The following is a 27,009-nucleotide window of genomic DNA, read 5'->3' on the forward strand; positions in this document are numbered from 1 at the left end:
GGTTTGGGGAAATCGACAGGCGAGGCCCATTCCAAGTGCAGCCAACACACCTCTCTGATGGTGATGGCACTGGAGAGACGGTGACTTGACTTTTCAAATGTGAACAGAGGAAATAATAGGGATTTTTCTTTTCCCCGGAGAAGCACAGCTGCAACCTTGTAGGGTTTTAAATCTGCAGCAAGGTATTTAAGATTAGTTTCTCCCCCTCATCCTTCCTGCCCCCTCCCACCTTCTAAACATTTGTTGAGCAACTTCTGCTTGGCAAGCTGAGCCTGGTGCCCAGGTTTCAAAGACCAAAATCATTGCCCTCGAGGAATCTCCTAGGTAAACAGGATGATTACAAAGCTGGGCGATGACAGGTATGTTCAGGGTCCCCTGGGAGAGGTAGGAGGGAAGGACAGTTGTTTCTCAGAGGAGGTGACACTTGAACTGGGGCTGGAAGGCTAGGCAGGGAATGTGCCATGTGGCCCAGCCTTTTGGAAGGCATTCTAGGCAGAGGGAGGTGATAGCTTTCGTCTGACAATAACCAAGTTCATGAGCGCCTGCCATGTGAGTGGTGACGCAGAAATGAATGGGACTCAGCCCCTGTCCTACAGGTGCTCACAGGCAGAGGTGAATAGGAAATGACCTAGCAGGTGACAGTGTGACTGGGATGTGGACAGAGTCCTGTGGAAACATATGGGCCCTCTTAACTCAGTTACATTTGTCTATCTGTCTTCCTGCTGGGGGACCCTTTGCAGGTTCTTTTCATTGCTTCTCGCCAGTGAAAGGCTCTGTTTAAGAAGCTAGCATAACAAAGGGAGTCCAACTCGAGGATGGACGATGCCTTAGAGGACTGGGGTGGGGAGGGTGGGGGGGACTCGAGGCGGGGGGGAGTCAAGGAAGGGAGGGAATATGGGGATATGTGTATAAAAACAGATGATTGAACTTGGTGTACCCCCCCAAAAATAATAAATAAATAAATAAAATTTAAAAAAAAAAAAAAAAAGCTAGCTTGCCATATGCTGCCCTAGGGGTGGACCATGCCTTTCAACCACCTGTGGCATCTGTTTATACTTATGCATTTCTTCCTGGTGCAGCCAGCCCTGGATTGAGGAAGCTGGACTCGGGTAAGGTTCTTCACCTCTCTGAGCTTTAATTTTTTCACTTATTAAAAAAAAAAAGGCTGTTGGACCTGGTTAGTTTTCTCAAGCAGCGGCCTAGGGACCACCTACCTGACAATGTCACGGTGTGCTCCTTGACATACGGGGTCCTGGGGGTGGGGGGTAGTGCGTCTCCCCATTCATATACTGGCAGACTCTTGGGAGTGGGGCCCAGGATTCTGCTTTTTAACAGGCAGATGCCTAGACACCTTAGAGTTTGGGGAGCTGGGCTACATGATTTCAACCTCTACTCCTTTCAGCCCTAATCTCCTCAGCCATAGGTATGACCACAGGAACTGAAAAAATAAAGTATTGGCTCTCGTGATGTTTTATCCCAGCTCTGATGCCTTCAGCAAACTGCTGCATAGTTTAGGGGTCCCAGATCTTGATGGTGTGTGGTTGTGAGCAGTTCCGCGGGCTGGCTTTGATATTCCTTGAGGAAGAAGAGCCTTGTTAACACGCACCTGAATATGACTGTCAGAATCTGTTTATGAGCTGACTCATTACAATAAACACCCGTCTCAGCTTTTCATCTCTGGCTTCGGAGTGTTTGCCCGGCTTCCCTTTTCTGAGTCATCCTCCCTTGGCTCCTGCATTCTGACGAGGTCATTTGCATTGTCTAACATGGAGCCAAAGGTTTCATCTTCTCTTGACAAGTGGCATCTCCGCCTTGCTTCTCCTCCTATCAGGATCGTCTTTGTGAGGTTGTTGAGGGAGGCTCACAGGATTTTAATGGCTGCTGCATGTGTTCTCATTTTTTTTGATATTGTGTCTGAAAACAGTTTTTCGTGTTCAACGCAAGCAATTAGGGCTTTATATGGCTGCCTGGGAGTCTTCCCCAGTTTCTTATCCTTTCCCCTCAGAAGTCTCCTAATAGCCCCTAAGAGTCCACGATGTTGGTGACTTGGAGGAGCTGTTGCCTGAAAGCAACGCTCAGCCGGACCCCTTCATATCACTCAGGTGTGAATAAACTGGTCTTAGGCGAGATCTTAAAAGTTAAGAACTTTCCTCTGGATCTTGGTTCACTTCTAATTCTGTTATTCTGTGCTGTGGTTTTCCTTGTCAAAATCGACCTGTAAACACAGAATTTTACACTAGTAGATTCTGGTGAAGCCCTCCACATTCCCCAGGTGGAAGAAGTCCAGATCTGTCTTGAAACTATGAAAAGTGGTAAATGTAGGCATGTGCCCCAGAAGGCAGGGCCACAGTGACTCCTCCCTGTATTCCCCAAGAGTCCTGCACAATTCTCTGCCCACAGTGGGTGCCCAATAGGTAGCTGCTGGAAGAATGGATTTAAAAAATATGGTAGACTAGTAATTAAACTGGTGAAGGCATGGAATTCAAAGGGTGGGGGGATCAGTGAGATTTTGAATTGGCCCTTGGTTCTTTGTTAAGTTTAATTTTCATGGAAATACCACTTAGATGCAAGATTAGTTGCAGTGCAGAATGGCAGAGAGAAGAGGCAGACGTCACTGGCATTTTAAGTACTTCAATACCTCTGTTGTTTATTATTTGCCACTCATTTTGTTAGATAATCCCCAGAGACTGGCGGACAAACCCCTTCATTTTGTGTCCAGGGAAACTGAGGCACAAGAGTGGAGTAATTTCTCGAAATTTGCATAGTGAAGCTGTTGGTAGGCTAGTTGACCCATGATCACGAAGGATTTAGAGCGTACCTCCTCTCTACTGGAATACGCGAGAATCAAAATTTAGCTTTGCAAAAGCTGTTAGAGGTGAAGGAGGTTCCCTTGGAATGTAGAGTTGCTTTGTGACCTTTCTGTCTCTTGGCGCTTTGCCTTTTGCTGGTCTCTCCGAGGGCCAGGAGCTCGCTATTTACGGAGGCAATTCATTTTGTTTTTGATTGCTTCATATTATTAGAATTTTTTAACATGAGCTGTCATCAACTTGTCTTATAATTTTTCTCCTTTGGGCACCATGTCTCAGCGTATCTACACACTGTGATTAATTACTTCATTCATTCATTCACACGTATGTGTTGAGCACCAACTAGGTTTTAGGTTCAGGAGAAATAAGTGTAAACAAGATAGGTTCTTGCCTCCTGGAGTCTGGTATTAGTATAGTAGAAGGAGCATTGAACTAGATGTCAGCAGTACAAGGCAAAGACATTTATTTAAAAAAAAAAGAAATAAGAAAAAAACACCAAATTGTACACTCTCAATATATGCAGTTTATTGTATGTTAACTGTATCTCAATAAAAGTTCTAAAAAAAAAAAATGAAAGGTTTGTATCACTTGCAACCTGAACGAACTTGGCTAAGACACAGGAGTATCTGTTCTCACTTCATTTTGCAGAGGACATGATCCCATTGGCCCTTCCAAAGCAGTGAACATTCACTGGGGTGACGTGCCTTGTAAAATGTTAATTGCTATCTATTACAAAGAGTAGTGGTAGCTCTTGCTTCTAGAGCAGTAGTTCTCCAAGCATGGTCCTCGGGCCAGCAGCATCAGCATCACCTGGGAACTTGCTAGAAATGCAAACTCCCCAGCACCACCCCAGAACTGCTGACTCAGAAACTCAGGGGGGCGGTGGCGGAGGGGAGGCTGAAAATTGTTTTGCAAGTCCGGTGCCTGCCCTTGTTGGGGAGCTACTGTAGACCAGGGCAGTCGTTCTCAGCCTTGACTGCACATTGAATTCACCTGAGAGAACCTGTACGCGCTGCATGTTGACAAGTTAGGGCGCAGAATCTGAGGGCGGGGCTCGCGCAGAAGCCGCTTGTGTGATTCACCTGTGCAGCCAGAGCTGGAGGGCCAGGAGCTGGGAGGTGAGGAGCACAGATGGTAGAGCTGTCCCGTTTGGTGGAGCTGCCCGGCTGGCTCTGCCCTTTATCAGCTCTGTGGCTTTGGCAAGAGGACTCTAGCCTCAGTGCCCTTGTCTGCATGAGAATTAAAAATGCCCATCCCTCAGGGTTGTCATAGCGGTCAAGTGATGTGTGTAAGTCCCCAAGGATGTGCCTGGGCTGTGGTGAGTGAGCAAGGACGGAGCTTACTGGTGGCGGCCGTGGGTATTTGAAAGGTTTTTTTTTTTTTTTTGGGCGCACGGGCTTAGTTGCTCTGCGGCATGTGGGATCTTCCTGGAGCAGGGATCGAACCCATGTCCTCTGCATTGGCAGGCGGATTCTTAACCACTGCCCCACCTAGGAAGCCCGGCCGTGGGTATTTGAAGCTGATGGTGCTCATTTCTCTGTGCGAAGCCTCTTTACCTCGTCCTTCTGGGACATAATTGCCAGCCCCCTGTTTTGGGAAGCCCCATTTTGTCCGTGACTCTCTTTAAAAGGCAGTGTCCTGTTTGACAGTATCCATCACAATTACAAATGCAGCCTCTTTTTGTGCTTGTAATTCCAGTTCTTGGAATTTGTTCTACAGATATGTCTGCATATGTGAGAAATGATGTGTTTGTTTTTTACAGTGTGGTTTGCAGCAGCAAAAGCCTGGGGTATCCTAAATCCTCATCAGTCTGGGGTCTCCAAGGAGAGAAGGGGCTGCTTCTCGGGCACTGGCGTAGAGCTCTATAGAGTATGGTTTTACATGAAAAGGCAGAGTATGGAAGTGCATACATAGTGTGTTGCCATTTGTGCAAAAAAGAGAATATGTGTTTATTTGCTTGTATATGCACGCAGTGCGTTTGGAAGAGTACAAAAGAAATGGGTAATGTTGGTTGCCTCTGAGGAGGGGACAGGGTGACTGCAGGACTGGGTGGAATAGAGATTTTTTTCACCATAAACCATTGAGTGCTTTTTAAATTATGTGATTTTCACCCATTAAAAATGTTCATTAAAAGAGTGGTGTCCTGAGCTGAATCCTGTGCTTGTGGCCTGATTGCTGTGGGGTACGGTGGGAGTATTACCATTTTTCCGTGAACTGGACACTGTCCTACTTTTGATGCCATTTAAGATTGCATTACTCTTGGCACTCTGGGCTCCGATGAACTTTGCGGTCAGAGACGGCACCCGGCTCTGTTTCACGTGGGTGGTTGCCAAGGCAGGTCTCATGGACTCGAGGAAGTTTCAGACTGCCCCCACCCAGCCTGTACTTGCACAACTGGCTTTGTTTTTGGCCCAGAATCTTGGGCTGTCAGGATCTGAATCATCTGAACCTTGATTCTGCCGTCTGTAGCATTAGCTCTTCTTTCCCGTTTTGTGCCGTCTGGGGCGTTGATGAGCCTGCCTCCTAAGTCTAGCTTTGGTCAAGTCGGTGTTGAGAAGCCATTGGACAGGGCGTGGTGAAGAATCGAACACTGTGTTGTGCTGTGGGTAACCTTTCTTTAGCTTGTCGTCAAGCCATTGGAGACGGAGTGGACACATCCTAGAGTGCTGACCCCTGGGCTAGTAAGACAGGCCAGGAGCTCAGTCAGGTGTAATAAATGCTGTGAGAGGGCCATGTACACAGTACAGGGATGGCCCAAAGAGGGAGTGAGATACATTTTGTAGGGATAGGTATTCAGCTGGCTAGATGGGCATACACTAGCACAAACGGTTTGACTGTTTCACGAACTTAGCTACAAGTGAATCGTGAGAGTTTTTTAAGATGCTTTGCTGAAATCAAAATACATGGTATCTCTCCCATTCCACCTGATCTGCGCACTTGGTCATCACGAGACACAACTGGTTGCTTTTTGGCACAGCGCGGTCATCGTGGACCCACATTGCCTCTTCCCCACGTTCATTCCTTTCTGAATGTCCCCAAGCCATTTGTTCTGTAGTTTTGCCAGGAATCATTCTTGGTTTGTAGTTATCAGGGCTTTTTATTTGTAGATGTCAGGATCACATGCGCCTTCCTACTTTAAAATCGGGACATTTGCCCCTGTCTCCTGCCGTCAGGCCCCTTTCTGCTTTTGTGATTTTGAAGTTGATCAGTTGCAGCCCTAAGAAACTTTTACAGCCAGTTAAATATGCATGAAAGAAATGCTATGTTGTCTGAAGACAATTTGGAACCACATCAAAAAGTGGAAGGAGTGCTAAAACAAATCAGTCATGGTGCGACACTCCAGCTCAGCCCCTGTTAACATTTTGGTGGTGTTTCTGCCAACTGTGTGAAAGATAATCAAAGCGTACAGTCAGACTGCTTGGAGCGGCTATGGTGTATCGGGGAAGCCTGATGTATAAGCTCATTAGTAAAATTTTAGAGGAGGGTGATTCAAGTGTGCTCAGAGGGTAGTGGAAGCATCGAGAAGAAAGGGATCAGCTTCACCTGCGCAAGGGGATGGCTAGGAAAGGCTCCACAGGACAGATGACCCTTGATAAGTAAGCAGAAATAGTAGTTGGAGGAACAGGCAACAGAACTGTATATAAGCCACAGTCATAACCCTGTGCTAAATGTAGGTGAAAAAAGCTGCAAGGAAATGTGCCCAAATAATACCATGGTAGGAATGTTGGTGAGTGTGGTTTTATTTTCTCTGGTTTCCCAAATGGGAGTCTATTGCCTCTTGTTAGTATTTTTCTTAACACCACACACATGTGCTCGGTCTTCAGTGACTCAGGGTTGCAGAACTTGGCTGCAGGCCTGCTGCGGAGTCAGGAGCTCAGAGCCAGGCTGGCAGTGCTCACACAACTCTGTCATTTCCATCGGTGGTACCTGAGATTGAAGTAGTGAAGCTAATAGTGCAAGGTCAGACCTCACCTCTCTGTGCTGAAGTCTTAGATAGCAAGTTACTTTCAGAATGTTCCAGTGCAAAAGCTTGAGATAATGGCTGGGGAGGTAAGTGACGTCACTGGGGACACAGAGAATGTTTGCATGCAGATTTCTCCCTTCCCGCTTCCCTCACTTAAAAATCATGAAAAGCAATAGGTGTTTACTGCTGTCATTCCCCATAATATTTCTGTCACGCAGATTTCTCACCTCCAGCATCGTGCTCCCCTGGCCAGATCCATACACAGAAGGGAGGGGCACCCGGAACTGGGCAGGGTCCTGCCACAAGTCCTCCAGACACTGAGTCCTGTCTGATGCTTCTCCGCCACCAGGAAGAGGAGAGGAGTTGTTGGACTGTCCTGGGTTTAGATTTTGGCTTTGCCTGTTACTTGCTGTGAAACTGTAGGCAAGGTCTTTGAGCTCAGCTTTTCATCATTAAATTGGGATGATAAAACTGACCTCACAGTTGTAAGGACTGAATCAGGTGCTTAAGCACTGGTCTAGCGCCTGACCAATGAACAGGTGTTGATACACCGTGGCTGCTCTTAGTCATCATTACTGTCCGATTGTCAGCCACTCAGGTGTGTCCTATGTGTGGTCGTGAAGAAAAAACTCTGGTCCTGCCCTCATTATCAGTGCTTTGCGCCCATGGTTCTGAGTACTGACATGAAGTTCACAGGGAGTGGGGTGCTGGTAGTTGTGGTCCAAGAATATAAAATAGCTTTCAGCGGAATTTCACTTCAGAGGTCACTTTTTCACAAAAGACTTTCTGCAAGTTCCCCCAGGGGCCAGGCTTCATGAAATGTCAGGTACTCTATGTATACATCAGTAAAGGTTGTGTTAAAATGAGAAACATGCATATGTTATGGGCTCAAGAAATATGTGTTGATTGACTAGAGAAGCAAAAAGAGGAATAATTAGGAACAGGGAAGAAGAAAAGGGAGAAAAGGAGGCCCCTGTGGCTTGGATCTTGGGACCATGGAAAAGCTTCCCCTTTCCTGTCTCTCTCTGACCTATAAGCACACTGGGACCTGGCTCTGAGCTTTGAGGGCCTGGAAACTTGTCTTAAAGTTAGTGATGTGACTTCATACTTTTTTTTCCCGGCATTGCCCTGGTTTTCGCTTTTTACCACTCTGAGGTCCAGTGTTACTGGTGACCAGAAAGAAGATAAAACAAGGGAAGGAAGGTTTCCTTTCTATCAGGAGGACCTCAAGTGTGAGAAGATTGGCTCAGAAGCTGCCAGAGAAAGGATGACGAAAGAGTTAACTAGTCTCCATTTGTCTGCCTCGTAAGATGAAAAAGTCATCTCTAAATTAGGGCTGACCTATTCACTCGTGTGGAGCGAGCTCTCTGTGTGCCGTCCACCTCTGCCTGCTGTTAAATATCAGCTGTATCTGAAGGCGTGGTGTGACCTTCAGTCCTCTCTCTCCATTCTTACCCTGTCATGGCTATTTGGGAACTGGGAAGACCAGGGGTCAAGCCAAAGGGGCAGTGTTAGCTCTGAGGTCCGGCACCCAGTAGGTGTTTAATAAACATTCTTCCGTCTCATCCGGTGCAGGACCCATCTGCGGTAAGTACATTCAAGTCAGGGCATGGAGAGAACTGGAACTATCCTTTGTGTTTGTGTCTTTTTAACAGTAGGGTAGGTGGTACTTGGAGTATTCAGGTTAGTATAATACGTGAAAAACATTCTATCTTTTTGTAGAAATGTCCATTTTAACGCATTTTACAAAGAGTGAAAATCTGTTCCTCTCTGCTTAGCTGCCCACTACCCTTTTCCCTAATTTGTGGAATCATGGCTTTAGAGCCAATAGATTAGATCTATCCTCAGCCTTAGTGCTGTCTCTTAAGCCTCCCAGCGTTCATTGCAAAATGCTGGTAGCGTTTTCATGCCCCGGCACTGTGCAAGCGTCACGTTTCATTTATTTTTAAAGAACTTAAAATGTTTGTTTTAGAAATCAAGGTATATTTTATCATTTAATTTGAAAGGGTTTGCCTGGGTATATGTAGGCATTTAAAGGCTTATTTTAGAAGCTAAAAATGTCTTCAAACTCTGTGTCTGGTAACTTACTTGGTGGTGGGTCTGCTCAGCATTTGTCAGTTTGCTTTTCTTATTTTGCAGGAGATTGGGCGCTGACATCATACCGTTGATTGGTTGGGTTTGTTATGTCTTTGTCTGCTGTTTGGTGAGGGTGGGGGTGGGGCAGAATCACGCACATCCCTTTTGAACAGCCTTGGTAAGCAGGGCTGGGGGAGCAAGACCAAGGCTACCAAGGCAGCATCAGGTGGCCGCAACTAGGCTTCCTCTTTAACTTTCTTCTCCTCTTTATCTTTCCTTCTCTTTTCCTCTTGCTGTATATCCCTTGTTTCTCCCTACTTTCCTGCCCCTGAAATATTTTGTATACATTGTTAGACTTTGTGTATCTAGGCTTGTGGTAAAGAAGGGGGCTGTGCCTTCCTTCACGCCCCCTTCTGCTCCTCCTCCTAGTTCAGACTTTATGTGGATGAACGTTTTAGAAAATGTCCTTGGCCGCATCCCCATGCCTTGCCTTCCATGTAAACGTCCGTACGGGTTTTGCAAAGAGGGTGATGGCTCAGGGGTCAGCAGCCTTCCCCAAAATGGATGTCAACTGTTTGTGACTCCTATTTTGGTGCTGGGGTGGTGGTGACTGTGCTCACCCTTGGCGGGGTGGTGACGTTCACCAGGGCCGGTGGCGGCACAGGCTCAAGTGCTGCCGAAGCCTGGCCGGCACCAGGCTCCTTGGCTCCTGCCGTGCCCACGGCTGGCTCCGCCTCTCAGCTGTTGTGTTTTGGCTTCTGAAGTGTCCTTCGTATTGGCCACTTAGTCTGTGCTGTTCTACAGCCTTTTCATCGTTGGAATTACACGCCTTGAACATTTTTGACCTTGTAAGGCTTTGTAGAAGAGACTGTAAATTCCAGATCACTCTGTACGGCAGGGGCCGACGCTCGGGAGAGATTGGTACTTGGATGGATGGCCTTGGTCCCTGAAGGCTGTTGTGCAGCAGGTCTCGAGTGTATGTTGAACACATCTCAGGGGGAACTGGTGCTGCACAGAAGATTGCTGGTGGGTGTGAGCCCGAGGGAAGCTTGGGCATGGACACCTGCTTCTTTCACAGCACATGGTACTTTTTCAGGTTCCTGCAGTAGGAAGGAAGGTTCAGGTCAATTAAGTGTGTGGTAAACAGTCTCCTTTAGCTTGTTGCTTATTTATTCCAAGCCAGTTTCAGGGGGCCTATCCTGAAAATGCTTAAATTGGCTTTAACCATGATCATTTTGACATCTGTGATAAATACTAAATAAACAAGGGAATGCGTACCTTATTAGACAATTTTGAGTTTTGACCAACATACTCTTTAGAAGATTTACTCAAAAACTAGGATTATTTAGCATTTTGAGTTATGTATGCTTTATTTAACAAGTGCATGAAAATGCTTAAGCGTTTGCACAGTTAAATGTTTATTTTGTAATCTGTATTTCTTAAAGTTTTTTTAAGAATTTTATTGAGACATAATTGACATGCAGTAAACTGCATATATTTAAAGTGTACAATCTGATATATTTTTTCTCATTAGTAATGTATATATGGCAATCCCAATCTCCCAGTTCATCCCTTATTAAAGTTTTATACATTACTTTCTCATTGTTCCTGAAATTGATGTCCTATACATATAATAGATAGAAATGTGGATAATGAAAGGAAAGAAAAGTCAGTGGCCCGTCATTCCTTCCTTTGCCACCTGAAAGCTCAGCGTCTCCGGTTAACCTCCACTGTGGGTGAGGGAGAGCTGAGCCGCAGGGTGGCAGGGACCTGGCAAGGGCCAGGGAGATGTGATTTTGTGATAGGTTTTGACCGGCAGGCATTTTTAGGTGCTCAGCAGGTCTCCTCTCATAATGGCCATCCAGGCCACTCTTTCATTACTGGGGAGGCAGGCTCCCTGGGGCCCAGGGAGGTAAAGTGACTTCTCCTGGGTCACACAGTCGTGGAAGAACCCGGAATAGTTTTATTTATTTATAGTTCTCTTTCTGCCGTGTGTTTTACACCATGTTGCGTTGGCACGCTGAAGCCTGTACACCCTTCAGGCTGGAGAAACTTACACCCACTGTGGGGAGAGGTACCTGAATATGGCTAACAGCACACATTTTGCAGTCTCATTTGGGTTCCAGTTCTGTCTCTGCTAATTATTAACTATGTAACTGTGAGCGTGTTCCTGACCTCCCTCAGCAGTCTGTTTCCTCGCCTATAGAGTGGGAAGCATACCCACCTGGTTAGGGTTTGGGAATCCCCCGAACCGTTCCTGGTTATAGCCACTGAATACATTGCCGCTTGCAGCAGCGTGTTCCATACCTTCAAAGTTCAAGCCGGGATGAGGCTGGAGTCGTCCCTCTCTAACTGATACCAAGGCAGGGAGAGCTGCAACAAATTCCAGACCTGCCTGAACTTCATGTCATTCAGCACTTGCCCTGTGAACAAACCAAGGCCCTGGGGAATGTGTGCCCATTATAGGGGGACGCCTGTGGGTTTAATAACTTGCGGGTTTTATCATCAGCTTTTATTGGCCAAGTGATATGGCAGAGGCAGACTGATTTTTTCTTTTTTTCTTTTAATTGGGGCAGAAAGAGTTGTATGCTTCTCCAGGTAACCATGAGTCAAGACCTTGTGACTTAACTGTGCACAGCCAGCTGCACACAACCTCCTCATCCCTTTACCCGTCCCTGCTCGGCTGCCCTAGTATGACTCATTCCTCAAATATTTGAGTGCCCACGGTGTTCCAGGGACAGGGCAAAGTACCAGGGGAAGACACTAGGAGCAGAAACAGACCTGGGCCTTGACTCCACAGAGTTCATGGGGTTGTGGGGAAGACAGGCTATAAGGGTAAAGTTCTAATCATTGTAAGGCTATGAAGATGTACTTGGGGCCATGGGAGCATACGCTAGAGAGAGCTGACCCAGTCTAGGAGGCCAAGGAAGGTTCCCGAAGAAGTGACAGTTGAGCTGAGCTGAAAAAAGGCTGGGGGAACAGGTGGGTGAGATGGGTGACCTGATCTTTTGTGCCACCCCCCAAGCCTGCCACTCTCCTTTTTTCCCTTGATCTTTTGATCTTTTAGGAGGCAGTTAATCCTGCTGCAGTCAGTCCTTCTGTAGTTTCAAACATATGCAATTTTTTTTTTTTTTTTTTTTAATTTTGACTGCACTGCATGGCTTGTAGGATCTTAGTTCTCCGACCAGGGGTTGAACCCGGGGCCCCAGCAGTGAACGTACCAAGTCCTAACCACTGGACCGCCAGGGAATTCCCAAATGTATGCTTTTTTTTTTTTTTTTTTTTAAATTGCATAGTTTTCAGGGCAAAAATATAGTATGGCTGCTACTTTGGGAGTTAATCTGCAAGCATTTGTTGAATGTCTACTGTGTGGCAGGCACTGTATATACATTGTCATTTAATCCTCTAAACAACCCTGCCAGGTAAGTCTTATGGATGAAGAAACTGAGGCTCAGAAAGGCTGAGTTGGGTTTTGTCTCGTTTTGGTTAATGATGGGAAAGCTGGGATTTAAACCTTCTGGCCCACTGCCAAACCTGCTTGTGTGCTCTTCTGCCTCTCCCTCTTGTAGATAGACTTTTGTGGCTTGATCTGGGGATCCAATGGCTATCTCCATGTTGTGTCCATGGGAAAAAAATGCAATCCGAGTTCCAGCCTTCCAATTTATACTTGAACTTTGGTGCATGGCCCATTTATCAGTTGAGGACTGTTGTCTGTGTCGGGTCAGCATTGAGACTAAGTGGATCTGTCCTGCAGTGGTTTTAAAATTGCTTTTTCAGTTCAAATCCAGAATTAATGGAGGACAGTCTTAGAAATAGTCACTTGAGGTAAGTAACAATGGGCTGGATAAAAAGGAATGTCAATATTATTCCTGCTGCCAGCCGTGTCCCTGTGGGCCATGGGAAAAAAGAAATTGGCGTGGGCTGGTAACTCTTAATCACTTAGAATTAAGTCTTGGTGACTTTCCAGTGGCTTGTCAGTGACAGTGCTGGGTGAGGGTAATCAGTCACTCCATCTCTCTGAACCTCAGTCTCTTTACCTATAAGTTGGGATAATAATTCTGCTTTATCTACCTCAGCATTGCTATGAGATTCAAATGAATTACAGGACCTTAGGATTAGAAGAGGGTATCCCTCAGATACTGTATCTGAAAGCATTTTGTAGGCCTAGGTAAAAGGATGCCACTTTTGTTGACTTACCTTTATGGTTCATAATAATAGTGTAACACACTGGTTCTCAGACTTTAGCTGTGTTAGAATTACCTTCAGGGCTCATAGGCTGCAGAATGCTGGGCTCCTCCTCCAGAATTTTTGATTCGGTAGCTCTAGAGTGGGGCCAGAGGATTTGTATTTCTAATACATTCCCACACCATGCTGTTGTTGCCGGCCTGGTGATCGCACTTTGAGAACCACTAGCACATACCACTCAGATCTGGAGCTGCTTGGCTTTGCCACTGCCTCAGGCCCAGAGAGAGAGACAGGTGAAACCCATTGACCCTTGGGGGATGGTGAGTGTAGATGTCAGTTCCAGGCCATGTGATAGCCAGACAGAAGTAAGCGGGCATTGGCCAAGTGGCTGTGATATCTGGAGCTGGAGGGAAGCACGTTTACTGTTTCCTTGGATCCCTTAGGACTTGGTAGTTGCCACTTCTCAGGGCTGTGGTGTGTGGGACAGCAGGTACCCACTGCAGGGTGCTTTGGGCCAAACTTGGACAGTCCCATCCACATTGGTGAACTCCATTTTTTTTTTTTTTTGCCACTCCATGCAGCTTTCGGGATCTTAGTTCCCCGACCGGGGCTGGAACCTGGGCCCCGGCAGTGAAAGTGCCGAGTCCTAACTACTGAACCACCAGGGAATTCCTGAGCTCCTCCATTCTTGAAGCTGGCCCAGATTCACCCAAACTCAAGCCCTTTTGGCTCCTGTAAAGAAATCACCTTCTTTCTTAAGACGTTTCAAAGTTGCAGTGGAGGGAGAGCCTCCCTGTTGGGCTGGGTGGCTCACCATCACATTTTCTCTCTGAGAGATTTCCCCCCGATTGCTCCAGCCTCTTTCTTCCCTCTCTTCACATATGTGGTTGCTGCTTAAATCTCTTTCCTCCTTGAGGCACCCAGCCTTTTCCTTAATCACCCCCATGTCAGAAGAGGACAGGCTGGAACAGGCTAGCAGTAATTCTCCCACTTTTGGGGTCATATTGAGTGACTGGTTAAAGACACAGATTCCCTGCTGACGCCCTCACAGATTCTGATTTCTCAGGTCTAGAGAGATTCCAGGGATTCTGTTGCTGGAATCTAAGCACCATACTTAGAGAAATCACTAAAGAGATTTTGACTTGCTTTTCAGCCTGCCAACATGTGGTGGGCACCGCTTTTACTCCAACCATCCCGGAGCCCTGGCTTGGCCATCTGTCCTCCTTAGAGTCTCCCACCTGCGAATGTGTTCCAGCCCAGAGAGACACAAAGCTGTGGGGCTGGAAGAGGGGGTGGTTTGCTTAATGGTTTCTTTTTTGGTTGACCAACAGATGATCTGACTTCTCTGAGGAGAAGAAAACCTCACTGTATCTGTTTTGTCCTCTAAAAGAGGTCTTTTACCTGGAGTGTATTTCCCAGTGTAAACTCTGGATGACCTTTGTAGCCTATACTTGTGTTCCATTCTTACAACTTTTTGTAAGGGATAATTTTTTTTGTTTTAAAATATTGATTGATTGGGCTGCATCGGTTCTTAGTCATGGCATGTGGGCTCTTCATTGCGGCACGCAGGCTCTCTAGCTGTGGTGGGCAGGCTTAGTTGCTCCGCGGCATGTGGGATCTTAGTTCCCCGACCAAGGATCGAACCTGTGTCTCCTGCGTTGGAAGGTGGATTTCTTAACCACTGGACCACCAGGGAAGTCCCGATAATGGGTATTTAAATTTTCCTTTTGCTTTGTATGGCTGTCTGACTAGCTGTCACTGGGCTGATTTTTATCTCAAACTATATTGTAAGCATTCTACAAGTTATGGTGTCTACATGATGCTGGGCATACAGATATCTAGTCATGGTGGGATAGGTAGGTTTACCATGATGTTTCTGGGCTGGCCACTCCTTGATCCTTGCACAGATCTCCAAACCATGGCAATAAAGATCTAGAACTCGCTTGATCTCCACCGTGTCTCTTAGCTGGAAAGCCGTTTTTAGTACAGGCCCTTGAGGATTACCATCATGAAATAGTACTTCCAAGGGAAGAGCCCAAGGCAACTAAAGACCAAGGTTTTCACCAAAAATAGACCAGCATCAGGAAGGGAGCTGGTCAGACAACTCTTCCACTGCATCAGCGGTTGGCAGAGGCTGCCAGCTGTGACAGTGTGCTGCGCATCCCCCATGGCAGCAGAGTACTCGTAGGCTAGTTGAGCATGTATGAGTTTCTGTGTATGAGGGAGAAGAGAAAGTCCTTACTTCAACAGTGTTCTTCCCGTGTCTCCCAAGGATTTATTTTTGTCCCCTTAAATGGTTCTTGTTTCTTTTTTCCGCATAATAGTCAAGATTGTGGAGAGGAAAACTCAGGAAACAACCCAAGAACCCAGTTTTCAAAAGGGCCTGGGCAAGCTCTCAGCATTTTGTGAAGGGCCCTTTCTAGTCTGGATCCCTGCTGTGGTGGCAGGCCAGATCCCTCTGGCATGAGTGCCAGGTGCTTGGCCCGTTTTTTGCTTTCAGTCTAAAGTAACTTCCCAGTTCCTTCTAGTCCTTTTTAATTTGCGGCTTATTGCATTTGGGTTACTAAATTTATTTTTTTATTTTTATTTTTTAATTTTACATGTATGATTTTTAATAACCAAAAAGATATCTTTTAAAAACTTTGTGAAAAAGTTAAACACAGAAATGTAGAGATAAAAGTAAACCAAATCGTCATAAAAATCATCAGATTCAACAGTGGGTTACTAAATTTAAAGCGAGAACATGGAATCGACTCAGTACAACCACAGACCCGAAGCCAGAGCTGTGAGAGTCCTTCCTGGATGAGCCTAGCTGGCCGTGCGCTGCCAGGGTCTTGAGCCCAAGCCCCCCACTTCTGAGCTTAATATTCTTCCCTGTGCCCTGGACTGTCATCGCAGAGATCCTGGTTTCCCTCTGCTCCTCCACTTGGCCAGACTGAAATGTGGCCAGTGGAGAGAGAAGGGTTTCCAGCGCCTAGGTTGATGGAACCATTTAAGTTCAAGGAGACGGATGAGGAACGGGGTGGTGTTCAGATTGCATTTGTAAGTGGGCTAGGAATAACACTGGCTGTGAAAACATTATCAAAAATCTGCAAAATCAACATTCTTTCTTCCTGGTAAACATGAAAGCTCGGCAGCTGCACCTCCCTCTCACGTGTTTGGCCAACTGCTGTTCAGGACATCGTGCCTCCCTCGGTGGCGTATGGGAGCTGATTGGAGCCAGGGTTGGCATTTCAGCTCTTTGCTGCATGGATCAGGGCGTTTCAATGCTCTCAAAAGCTGGACCAATTCAGGTTGTCATTGGACTTAAGCTGGGGCATATACCCATTCATCCCGGGTTATGTGGACCTTTTGATACCACATCGCTAGGCAGATTTTGCCAAGTCAAGACCCAGTGCAGGCAGAAAAACCGATCTTAATTAGTCAAAGGTGATTTGTGGGTGACTTCCATTAGAATCCTCACCCTCCTAGTCACCCCATAACCTCTGTTATACAAGAGAATTTTGTTTATTTCAGAGGATCAGCCCACACACAGGTTTGAAGCAAGTCCAAAAGGAACATTTGCCACTGTGTAAAAACTTGTCTCCTCTTGCTGCTCTTGGAGAGGGGAACCACCCCTTCTAGTCGCCCCTCTACATCTCCTCCCTCAGTTTCCTACATCATTTGCACAAAACTAACTGTGTGGGAATTTACTGGGGTATTTCTCAGCAGTGGAGCAATTGCCTGACTTTCTTCAGGAAATACTTGGGGAAAGCAGAACTTCCTCATTTATGCTCTTTTCTTTCTTTAAAAAATTTTTCATGTATCTTCACAGGGAAATGGCTTGTAACTGTTACCAAGAAGAATACGACAGTGATTAAGAACCAGTATGAGTGCCTGCAGTGCAAGCCTGTCAAACAGAATATACTCCTTTCTTGACATGAAGTCAGGGAAGTGCAGTAGATACTATATTTACTGGGTACATGACCCATGCATGATCTCAGGGAAGCATCTAAGGGGAAGGATCCCTTTAGGAGCCTAAGGCTAAAATGCGAAGTGAGGGCTGGATGATGTGGCCACAAGGGGATTCACTGCTGGCTGGATTACCAGATCAGATTTGTATTTTCTGTGTGGAAGACCTCTGTGGCAGACCTAGGATTGTGCCTTGGCCTGTCCTGGTCAATATTTTTTATCAGACACTTGGAGCTGTAGAAGTCAACCAGGTGAAGTATGCAGATCTCCAGGGCCGGAAGAGAGTAATCGGGACCCAGAAAGTTCTTTTAAGATGTAGACAACATCTGGGTTACAGAATTCCTATATGTATAGGATGGGGGTAACCTGATTTTAGAAGAAGTTCTTGTAGGGGAAAAAAAGACCTCAAGACATTTTGGATGATCAGAAAAAGAGGCAGGTCCTTCTCAGAGGGATGGAGGAGTCGGTGATTCTTTAGCTGGATACCCTGATAGTTTTAGGTTTGCCTTCTGGATCTATTGATGCCCCCACAGTGGGTGGTGCTGGGCTGACCCTTCCTCCTGCAGGTCCCCGGGGGAAGTGTGAGTTGGCTTTGACTTGAGACCTCCTCCCTGGCTTCTTTGGGAAACCATCCCTTGCCCACACAGGCCTATTCTAGTCTCCTCTGGCTTTTCCTGGCAGGGGTCAGAGCTCTTATTTCTGAGGGTTTCTTAGACAGGCCCTGGGGCTACAACTGCCTTTGTCCCGTTCCCCCCGCCCCCAAAAGGCACAGGGGCCTTAGAAAATGGGTGAATGGAATGCTTTGTGTTCCTGTTTTAAACTTAAAGACAATTCTATTCTGCGCAGGAAGTAATAAGAATATTGACTTCAGTTCCATATTCCATCAAGCTGAGGGTGTAAGGGAAACGGTATAGGTGTGAGAGGACTGAAACAGGGAAGAGGGTGGAATGGGGAGGAGGGCTTGTGACAGGTGGGTGGTGAGAGAGAAGCAAAGACAAGCATGGGAAGAAACAAGGCAACACAGGAAGAGAGTCAGAAAACATAACTTGAGGTGAAACCAATTTCCGGTAAGGCTTCTGCCCCACTGCTGAAATTCAATGTCTAAGGATTCTGAAAATCACAATACGACTATCCAAAAAGTATTTATTTTTTTCTTTGTACACGCACCACGTAGTCAAAAAAAATATGACAACTTGGCATGCCTGTCCTTATAGAAGAATCTTGGTATTGACTAATATAAGAAGCAAAGGCCCAGGTTATTTAATACTTTAAAAAGTAAAATATTCCTTCCCCAAAATAAAACAGAAACTATGGTCATTGTATGACTCTGAAGACTTAAAGAAAATCCTCTTTTTACTGAGAAAGAAACTACCTCCAAATCATCCAGTGATTCTCTCTGGATGATGATTTTATAACTATCTCCTCCCCCCCCCCTTTTTGGTGGGGGGGGGGGTGTTATTTTCTAATTTTTTTTTTACAATGAACAGTAATCAGGAAAAAGCTATTAAAATATAATACTCTTGTTGGAAAATATGCAGAAACAATTTTTAAATATCATTTACCTAAAGTAGTATTTAACTTGAGAAATATGTACATCCACGGTATCCTAGCCCTGCCCCCCCCCCCCCCCCGTTTTTTTACAGTTTGTAGTTTTTATCAGATTTACACATGCATATAGTTTCAAGAATTAAATAGTTCTACAGGAACACGATCTCCTGCCTTCTCCCCTCTACCCCCCCATGCCCCAATGGCAGTCACTTAAAAATGGTAGCTGATTCTTTTGGTATTACTTCCCCATTTTTCAGTAGCTTGCATGTTTTGCTACTTTTGGGTATTATCTATTGACTTCTGAGGATTTAGCTCTCCTCCCCCTCCCCGTGCCCTGCACCCTACCCCCCCTTATCTTTGGAGGAAGAAAAATCCTGTCTTCTCCAGAAGTCACGAGTGTCATGTCTTATCCTAGAGGGACATGGGGGTCCCTCCGTGGAATAACATGCACAGCTTTTGGCCTTTTGTGATCTTGCCAGTAAGACTTTCAAGTCTGTCCAGAAGTCTAAGTTGTAGGTTTGAATTGGGCCACGTGTTGTTACTAGCTCTGTGGACCAACCCTAACCAAGAGCCCGTCAGAAGCTGGATTGAATTAGGGTATCTTCTGGATGTGTTTTTTTGGACCAGATATCAACTTATTTTGTTGTCCTTTGCTTTTATGATAGAGTGTTTAGAAAACACACCATCCTAGTTAATTGCAGGCCATTTGTTTGCTGGACTTGGTTATCTCGGGGATCCTAGGAGGCACCGTTCTGAACCTCTCAGCTCCAGGACACTCTCAAGGAGATGGCTTCTGCTTATATTTGGTGATATCTGGGGTTTGTGGGGCAGTGGCAGGGCTGCCTGTGTCCTGAGGACCCAGAGGGATCTGTATTAAGTCCTAAAAGTGCCACCTTTTCCAGAAAAGCTGCTACAGCCCAATCTCAGGATAAGGCATGTGAACTCCACTCCAAGTCTCGGCATTCCACTTTGTTCCCAGAGCCACCCACAGACATCTCTGAATTCTTCGTCCAGTCCTAGAGGTCATTCTTCTGGGCTTGCCTGTCTCCTCCAGGCTCAGAAGTGACCCCCACCTCTTACCCTTTGCCTCTATCTATGGCCCTTCTGAGTCCTGGAGAAGACTTCACTGGAACTCACACCAGTGATCTTGCCATCTTTCTCATTAATGAGGAACGAGGGAAGGCAACAGGGCAGTGCCTTCTGAAACGAAGGCTGAATCCTAAAGTTGCGAGGGACCTTGGAAGCCACATGGTTTGTATAACTGCTTGCACACCCCCAGCAGTGAGGCGCTCGCTCACTCAAGGAGCCACCCTTTTCCAATGCTGGGTGCTCATCTTTTGAAAAGTTCTTTTCTGCTGAACGGACATCCTGGTTTGGGATGCCCTTCCACCAAACAGATGAGGGCAGCCTTGAAGCTAGTCAGCAAATTATTCTTCCTATTTTTCTGGCATAAATGGTATTGAAAACGGTTTTAAGAGGCAGCTGTAAAAGATGCTGGTAAAAACTCATGTTTTCTAAGCAGCGAGTGTGTTGCCAGAGAGGTTCAGTTTTGTTTTTCTTTATCGTTATGATTTTGATTTATTTGCATCAGATAGAATGGTATCAGTGACATGAGGAATAATTACACATCTTTTGAAATTCTACCCTGGAACCCCACCAGGAACTGACCCAGATTCGTGCCAAAGAACACATCATAGGTTTTGGGTTTTTTAAGATGTGTATTTAAAAACACTCATTTGAAATGCTAGACTTTTTGATACTTAAAGAGCATTGTTTTATTGGGTGGAGTTCTTTTTTGATCCTCTAAGTTTATACTTCTTAGCTCAGGGGTGGCTATAGTGACCATCCTGTATTGTGAGTTCAAGAGGCCGCTGAGAGGCAAGTCCTGCACACGTGTGTGTGTGTGTGTGTGTGTGTATGCACGTGTACTTGTCTCCCTTTTGTCAACCAGTTCCAAACTTTTGATTCTTACTGCTTTTCCTGAATCTTCAGAAATGCTGGCCATCTTAGGAAAGCCATATGATATAATTTTTTAAATAAAAATGATTTGACTTAGAGAAACTGGCAGCAATAAATCAACATGGTGATGTTGGTGGCTGGATTATCGTTTCCTTTGAGATTTCCTTGTTTTCCCAGCTGTATGTGATGAACATGTATTACTTTTATGTTAGAGGAAATTCTTTGGGAAAGCATGGTTGCCTCCAAACTTATTCCTAGTCTGCCAATGAGGTAACAAGGTGGAGGATACAGGAGGGATAACAGATTGGAACGTAGGGACGTTGGGAGCCAGGGCTGCCATGGGAACTGTTATCCCGAGTCTTTTTTACCATGAAAAATGCCTCTTTTATTTTTATACATATTTATTTTTCTTCTACATATCCCTTGCTCTGAAAGATTTCATCTAACCCAACATTGTGTTTGTTAAATAGTAATTCTCCCATTGCTGTAACTGCCTATTGGAGAGTTACTGAGTTACTTTATGGAGTTGATGCTGTTCTAGCTGAGCATGAAGACGTGATGTTTGAGTTGGTCCTTTGAAGGCACTCATCTGTGTTCGCCACCTTCATTGCTACCTAAGAGGACCCAAGGCTGGGGTTCTGCAGTTAGAGCTCTACTGTATTTTGGGTTCAAGACCCTGTATTCCCTCTGGTACTGGTATTTCTCCCCCACAAACCTGCCTTGATTTTGTTTTTAATGCAACATCTAAACAACCCTAAAGTAAGTAGTACAGCAAGGCTTCATGGCCATGCTAACCTTTGTCTGCCTCATCCTTCATCATGGGGACATCCTCATCATTGTACTAATAGTTGGTGTCACTTGAGTGCGTGCTTAAGGTGCATCAGATACATGTTAAATGTCTACGTAGATGATCTCATTTGACCCTTATAATTCCTCTGTGAAGCAAGGACTGTTAATTAGTCCCCCATTTTATTGATGGGGAAGCTGAGACTCAGAGGTTGAGTAATTTGTGCAAGGTCATGAGGCCATAGAACAGCAAAGCCAGGACTTGAGTTGCTTCTCATCTCTTACACCTTCCTTTAATCTCTTTCCTCCTTAATCCTTTCTTTACAGACCAAGACCTCAGCTTTGGATCTTCTTCACATCCCAACATATCACCTTGTTGTGTACCTGGAGTTAGTTGATTCTCTCTTCACAGTTCCCCAGCAGGGGAAGAGTCCACAGAGTTTTCATCAGACTCTCAAAGGGATCCGAGATCCAATAAAAGTTAACGTGGACCCTATTCCACATGCTGTCCTTGGAATGGAACTGAGGTCATCCTGTGGGAAGGGAAGTGCCTCCTCTAGAAGGAAGGGATTTGAGGCTTTCTATGCTGGAGAGCAGGAGAAAAAGAACTCTGGCGAACTGCAGTGGAGGCACTAAATGGGCATTTCTGTATCTGGGTAATGTATCCTTGGACCCCTTGAGGCCCCACCCTAACAGCGGGAAATTAAAAAGGACAGAACAGATCCCAACTCCAGTTTCCACACATTCGGGAATAAACCCACTCTGTCCTGGCCCATCAGGGTGCAAGAGGAGGGCTTCTGGTGCTGCAGCTGAGCTCCTCCATCCTAGGTGTCTGGACTCTTCTCCAGAAAAAGTACAGTGATAATAAGTAACATTCATGTTGTGGGCATCATGTGAAGCACTTACTTGTATTACCTCTTTTAATGCTCCTCATAACCCTGTGAGGTGTGGATGTTGTTATCCCTATTCTACAGATGAGGAAACTGAGGCCCTGCGATGTTTACTGGCTTGCCTGTGGTTATGCATTTAGAAAGTGGTCGGGTCTTTGCATAGGATTTCAGTTGGACGCCAGGATCTGGAGTACCTCAGTTCTAGAGTATAGGCCACCACTGCATTGCTTAAGGATGAGAATGTGTGCATGGAACAGGGTTATTAGGTAAATACCAGCCCCCACAGCCAGTGATGAACCTGCTTGTCCAGGTGGTGGAGGAAGGAGAGGCTGCTCTTGGCCCCTCTTTTACAGAATCCTCCCCCATCCCTTGGACCAGTTAGGTGCATCTGCGTGGAGTTTCTAAGTGTCCAAGCTTTGCAGGGGTCCCACACAGTTACCTCATCGGCATTTAACAGTAGGTGGGGAGTCAGACAATCTGGGCTTCTCTCCTGGTTCTGCCCCCCCAAGCTGTGTGACTTGGGGGGAGTCATTCAGACTCTCTGAGCCTATCTGCTCATTTGCAGACCAGGGAGTTTGAACTCTGGCCTTCATTAGGATGAGGAAGGGTCTCACCACTGTGGGAGGAAGGCACTGCCCTTAATGTGTCTTCATAAGTAAATGGCCTACTCCAAGTACAGTGTGCATGTTGTTCTGGTATTGAGATTAATGGGCCAGAAACTGACCTGCAGCTCTGACCACGCTTGACAACTGTAGCTTTAGAAGGTACAGCGGGTATTTTCATGGCGCAACAGTGATCATCATAATTAAGATTTTGGAATCGTTGGTACTCCTCCTCCTGTCTGCCTTTCTATTCTGTTCTCCACCTGTTCATGACCCCAATGGCAGGTATCCTTAAAATCAGAGAGCTGTGGGTTATCAGTGCTGGAAAGGAACTCTGATCACCAGTGGCCAACCTTCTCATTTTACAGGCGTGGAAATAGGCTCAGAGAGGTATAGGAACTTGCCCAAGGCCACACAGCTAATCCTTGGCAGAGCCAGAATGTAGGTTGGCATCCTTTCACTTGTGCCCTGCAGCTGTCCCTTATCTCTCCTCTTACCTTCTTTCACAAGCGGACATAACTTTTCATCAGTTTTTACCTTGTGTGGCTCTTATCCCCTCTACTTGCTTCCTTGAAAGTAGAGGCCGGGTCATTCTCATCACAGTTTCTCCTTTTTCCTCCTCACAGTCCCTGTGCGTGGTGAATGAAGGAACAAAGCCATTGCATAAGCAGAGCCATCTCAGAAGTCCTTTATGGTGCCAGGCTCACTGTTCCACACATTCAGATCATTGTGACTTCACCAAGCACCAGGGTGAATCTCTGCTGTAGACAGAGATCTAGGAAATACCCCTCTCCATGTACTACTTTAATTGCATTAATGTAGCAGTGGATATACACAGCCAATGTGTTACCGGAAGCCTTTGGAAGCCAAAGTGGGCTGGCTTCTTCATGGCTGTGCTGGGGCTCTCTCTCCAGCAGAGGTATAATCTGGGTATAAAGAACATCTTTTCTGAAGATGGGCTGGCTGATCTGAGTGGTAACATTTAGCTCTACCCCCTTGCCACATGCCACTGTGAGTGTTCATGGACTTTCTCCTCTTCTTTTTGTTAAACAGAATTGTTGTTTATTGCTCAGCTTTCCCAGTTATCATACCTTTTAAGGAGAATTTTCTCTTGGTTAGCTCAGTTCCTGGGCCTTTTTCACATAGAGGCAATGAGTGGAGGTTGAGCTGGAGGACCAAGAGATGGATAGGTCAGAGTTTGTGTGAAGGTGTTATGTGTGTAAGGAAGGCCTGTATTTGTATCTGAAAAGACCCAATACTTGTGTGTGAGAAGAAGGAATAGAGGCTAAAGGAGAGGGAAGAGCCCAAAGGCTTGGCCTGATATCCAGAAAGTTGAGGCAAGTGTTGGTGTTTTGGGTACCAGGCAAGGACAGAAAGAGGATCTGCCCTGGTCCCTCTTGTGAGTTGCTGCTGGGAGTGCTAAACAGCCTCATCTTTTTAACCCAATTGCCAAGCTGTTGGGCACTTTGAAATTGTCTGTACTTTTGGATCCTCTTGAGGGGCCTTGGGCTCAGGCAGGAGGTGTCAGCCGCCTTCTGGTGTTTGAAACAGTATCCAGGCTGGACAGTCATTTCCCACCCAGCTTTACAAGATGTCAGGAAAGTAGCCCTCTGCTGAGGAAGGGACTTGGTCAGCTCCTGGCCTCTCCATGGGCCACACCTGCCTCATTCAGACTGGCCTGTTGACTGCGGGCTGGGGAAGTCCCAAGGCAGCCCTGCCGGTATTGGTCACACTTCCTCAGCCGTGTCAGTTTCTCAGAGGGACTCCTAGGCCATGGGCACCAGAACGCTCCAAGGTTCGTATGAGTAACGTGCATGCCTGATACCACACCAAGTGGACAGTCAGAGTCTCTGGGGTTGGGGGGGTGGGCTCTGCAGGTGATCCCTTCGTACCCTCTGGATGGAGAGCCGCTGTGCCACCTGCAGTCACTGCCCAGTTCTGCACGTTGTGGTTAGTAAATTTGATGCCAGGAGATCCTGGGTTCAGTTTTTACGGGCTTACAGCAGTCAGGGAAGGAGGAAGGCGAGGAAGGGCACAGGTGTTGAGTACCAGCTTCGGGAAGACGTCAGCCTGGTGCTTCCAGGTACTCTTATCACGTTCCCCTGGGCCCAGTGTGCTGGGTGTTCTCATGCCCATGTCGGGGAGGAACTGCGCTTCAGAGAGATTGAGAACTTGCTGAGGATCCTGCCCTTGGGAGGTGACCGGGCCTGACCAGAGTCCTCATTTTGTTTCCATTAGGATTGTAATGCCCAGCCTGGAATGTTGAGTGTCTCCTCGAGCATGGCTGTGTAATAGATGTGAGCCACATATGTCATTTAAGATTTTTCTAATAGCCACACTGAAAGGGTAAAAAGAAGTGAAATTAATTTTAACTATATATTTGTAACCCAATGTATCTAAAATATTTCAATATATAATCAGTATTTTTTTTTTTTAAATCAGTGAGCTATTTTATGTTTTTTTTTTCCCATACCAAGTCTTCAAAATCTAGTGTGTATGTTTCCCTTACAGTACATCTCAGGTTACACCAGCCACATTGCAAGGGCTCAATGGCCACGTGTGGCTAGTGGCTGCCTTACAGAACAGCACAGCTCTGGCATCTTTTGGCTGGAGAGGTGTGTCTTGCCCGGCTGCCCAGGGTAGCAAGGGGTCACAGTTTTCTAAATTAATGGTTTCCAAGCGTCACAGGATGCATCAGTGCTGGGCCGTCTGCAAGAACGTCACCTGAGGAACATCGTCTAGAGCCCCAGGTGATTCTGTGTAGCCTGATTGGAAATAACTGTTTTCAAAACATTCACTGGGCAGTTCACCTGGGTTCTGTGCCTTGGCGCCACCGCCTTTCAGGGACACTTGCATTCCAAGCACGTTCCTTTGAGGGAGGGTGGTGGTGGTGTGAAGGGGAAGGTGGGGGAAGGCATGCCCTGAGGGCCTTTTCCCTCCACTGCTAGACAGAACTGCCGTTTCAGTGGAAAAACAAAATCCTGCTTATTTATCAGGATGTGATCATGCATAAGGGGTGGAACCTTCCCTTTTGGTGGCTCAGAGCAGGATCGTGTGTTCTCGGGAAAGGTGAGATGAAAGGACCAGCGTGTTTAGGGTAGAATGGGATGCTGTGTACTTAAGCTGTGTTCTTTTCCAGTGGTTTGGTTTTTAAATTTATTTGCTTACTTAGAGTAAAAAATTTGGTCCTAAAGAGTTACCTACCGTCCAGGGTCCAAACCTCAAATGCCTCAGGCTGGGCAGGTAACATGTGATGAGGCATGGGGGATTTCAAATCAAAACTCACAGGAATGTTTTTCACTTTCACAAAAATGTGGCGGTCTCCCTTTTTTCTGGAAATACAGGACCTTTTGGTCTTTCATTTTCCTACTCTTGGTGGAGCAGTATTTCTAAGAGAAAAAGCAGTGCAGGCACCATGATAAATAGCAACTGACCCTTGGCCTTGGTATTTAGGGAGACACATCTGAGTGCCCTGCCCACGTAAGGGGGAATAGGCACCCTCCAACCCTGTCCACCTGTTGTCCTGAAGGCTCAGTGTCACCAGATCTTGCTATGTTTAAGGAGAAGCCACAAAACTAGAGTATTTAAAAGGTAAGATCTTTGGGGTTTTAAGAGAATTTTCAAATGTAGAAATACGGACTCAGAGGAATTTGCCCCCTCCACCTCCATCAAAAGATACAGGGGTCCTGTTCCCTGAGCCTCCCTCAGTGGTAACATCTTACATAACTAGTACAGCATCCAAACCAGGAAATGGTAACTGTTGCAATCTACAGTTCTTATTCAGATTTCACCAGTTTCTTCATGCACTCATTTGTGCATGCATTCAATTTAGTGTACCTGTACTGAGTACTGCCTGTGTGTCAGATTCAGGACCAACAGGGATGAGTCAGATTGGCCCCCAGTGAAGCAGCAGTAAATTGGGGGAAACAGAAGAAAGAATTTCAGGATATATTATGATCCGGGGTAGAGGGGGAGGGTGCTGGGCCCAACCAAGGGGGCCTTGGGGTACCAGAGGGAGCTAACAGGCACTGAGGCAGCAGAAGGAGCGGCCTGAGCAAGGTGCTGGACTTTAGGCGTGGTGCGGCCACACAGCTGAGCTGTGAGCTGATTGGTGGTGATGGCGCTGATTGGTGGTGATGGAGGCTGCAGTGGGAAGCTGGACTGTTGGAGAGGAGTTGGAAGAGTACCCGCCTGTAGGTGGCCGGAGGCTCCTCACCTGGGAGTCTCTGCATTTGCTCCTC

General features: G+C 46.3%; 1 protein-coding gene across 1 annotated transcript in view; it reads left to right on the forward strand.

The window, feature by feature from the left end:
• The window catches only part of SORBS1 (sorbin and SH3 domain containing 1), a 221,969-nt gene that overhangs the window by 25,600 nt on the left and 169,360 nt on the right, over positions 1 to 27,009 (forward strand). The gene's annotated exons all lie outside the window — the stretch shown is intronic.

This window comes from Hippopotamus amphibius, chromosome 5, assembly GCF_030028045.1.
Source record: "Hippopotamus amphibius kiboko isolate mHipAmp2 chromosome 5, mHipAmp2.hap2, whole genome shotgun sequence".
Lineage (NCBI taxonomy): Eukaryota > Metazoa > Chordata > Mammalia > Artiodactyla > Hippopotamidae > Hippopotamus > Hippopotamus amphibius.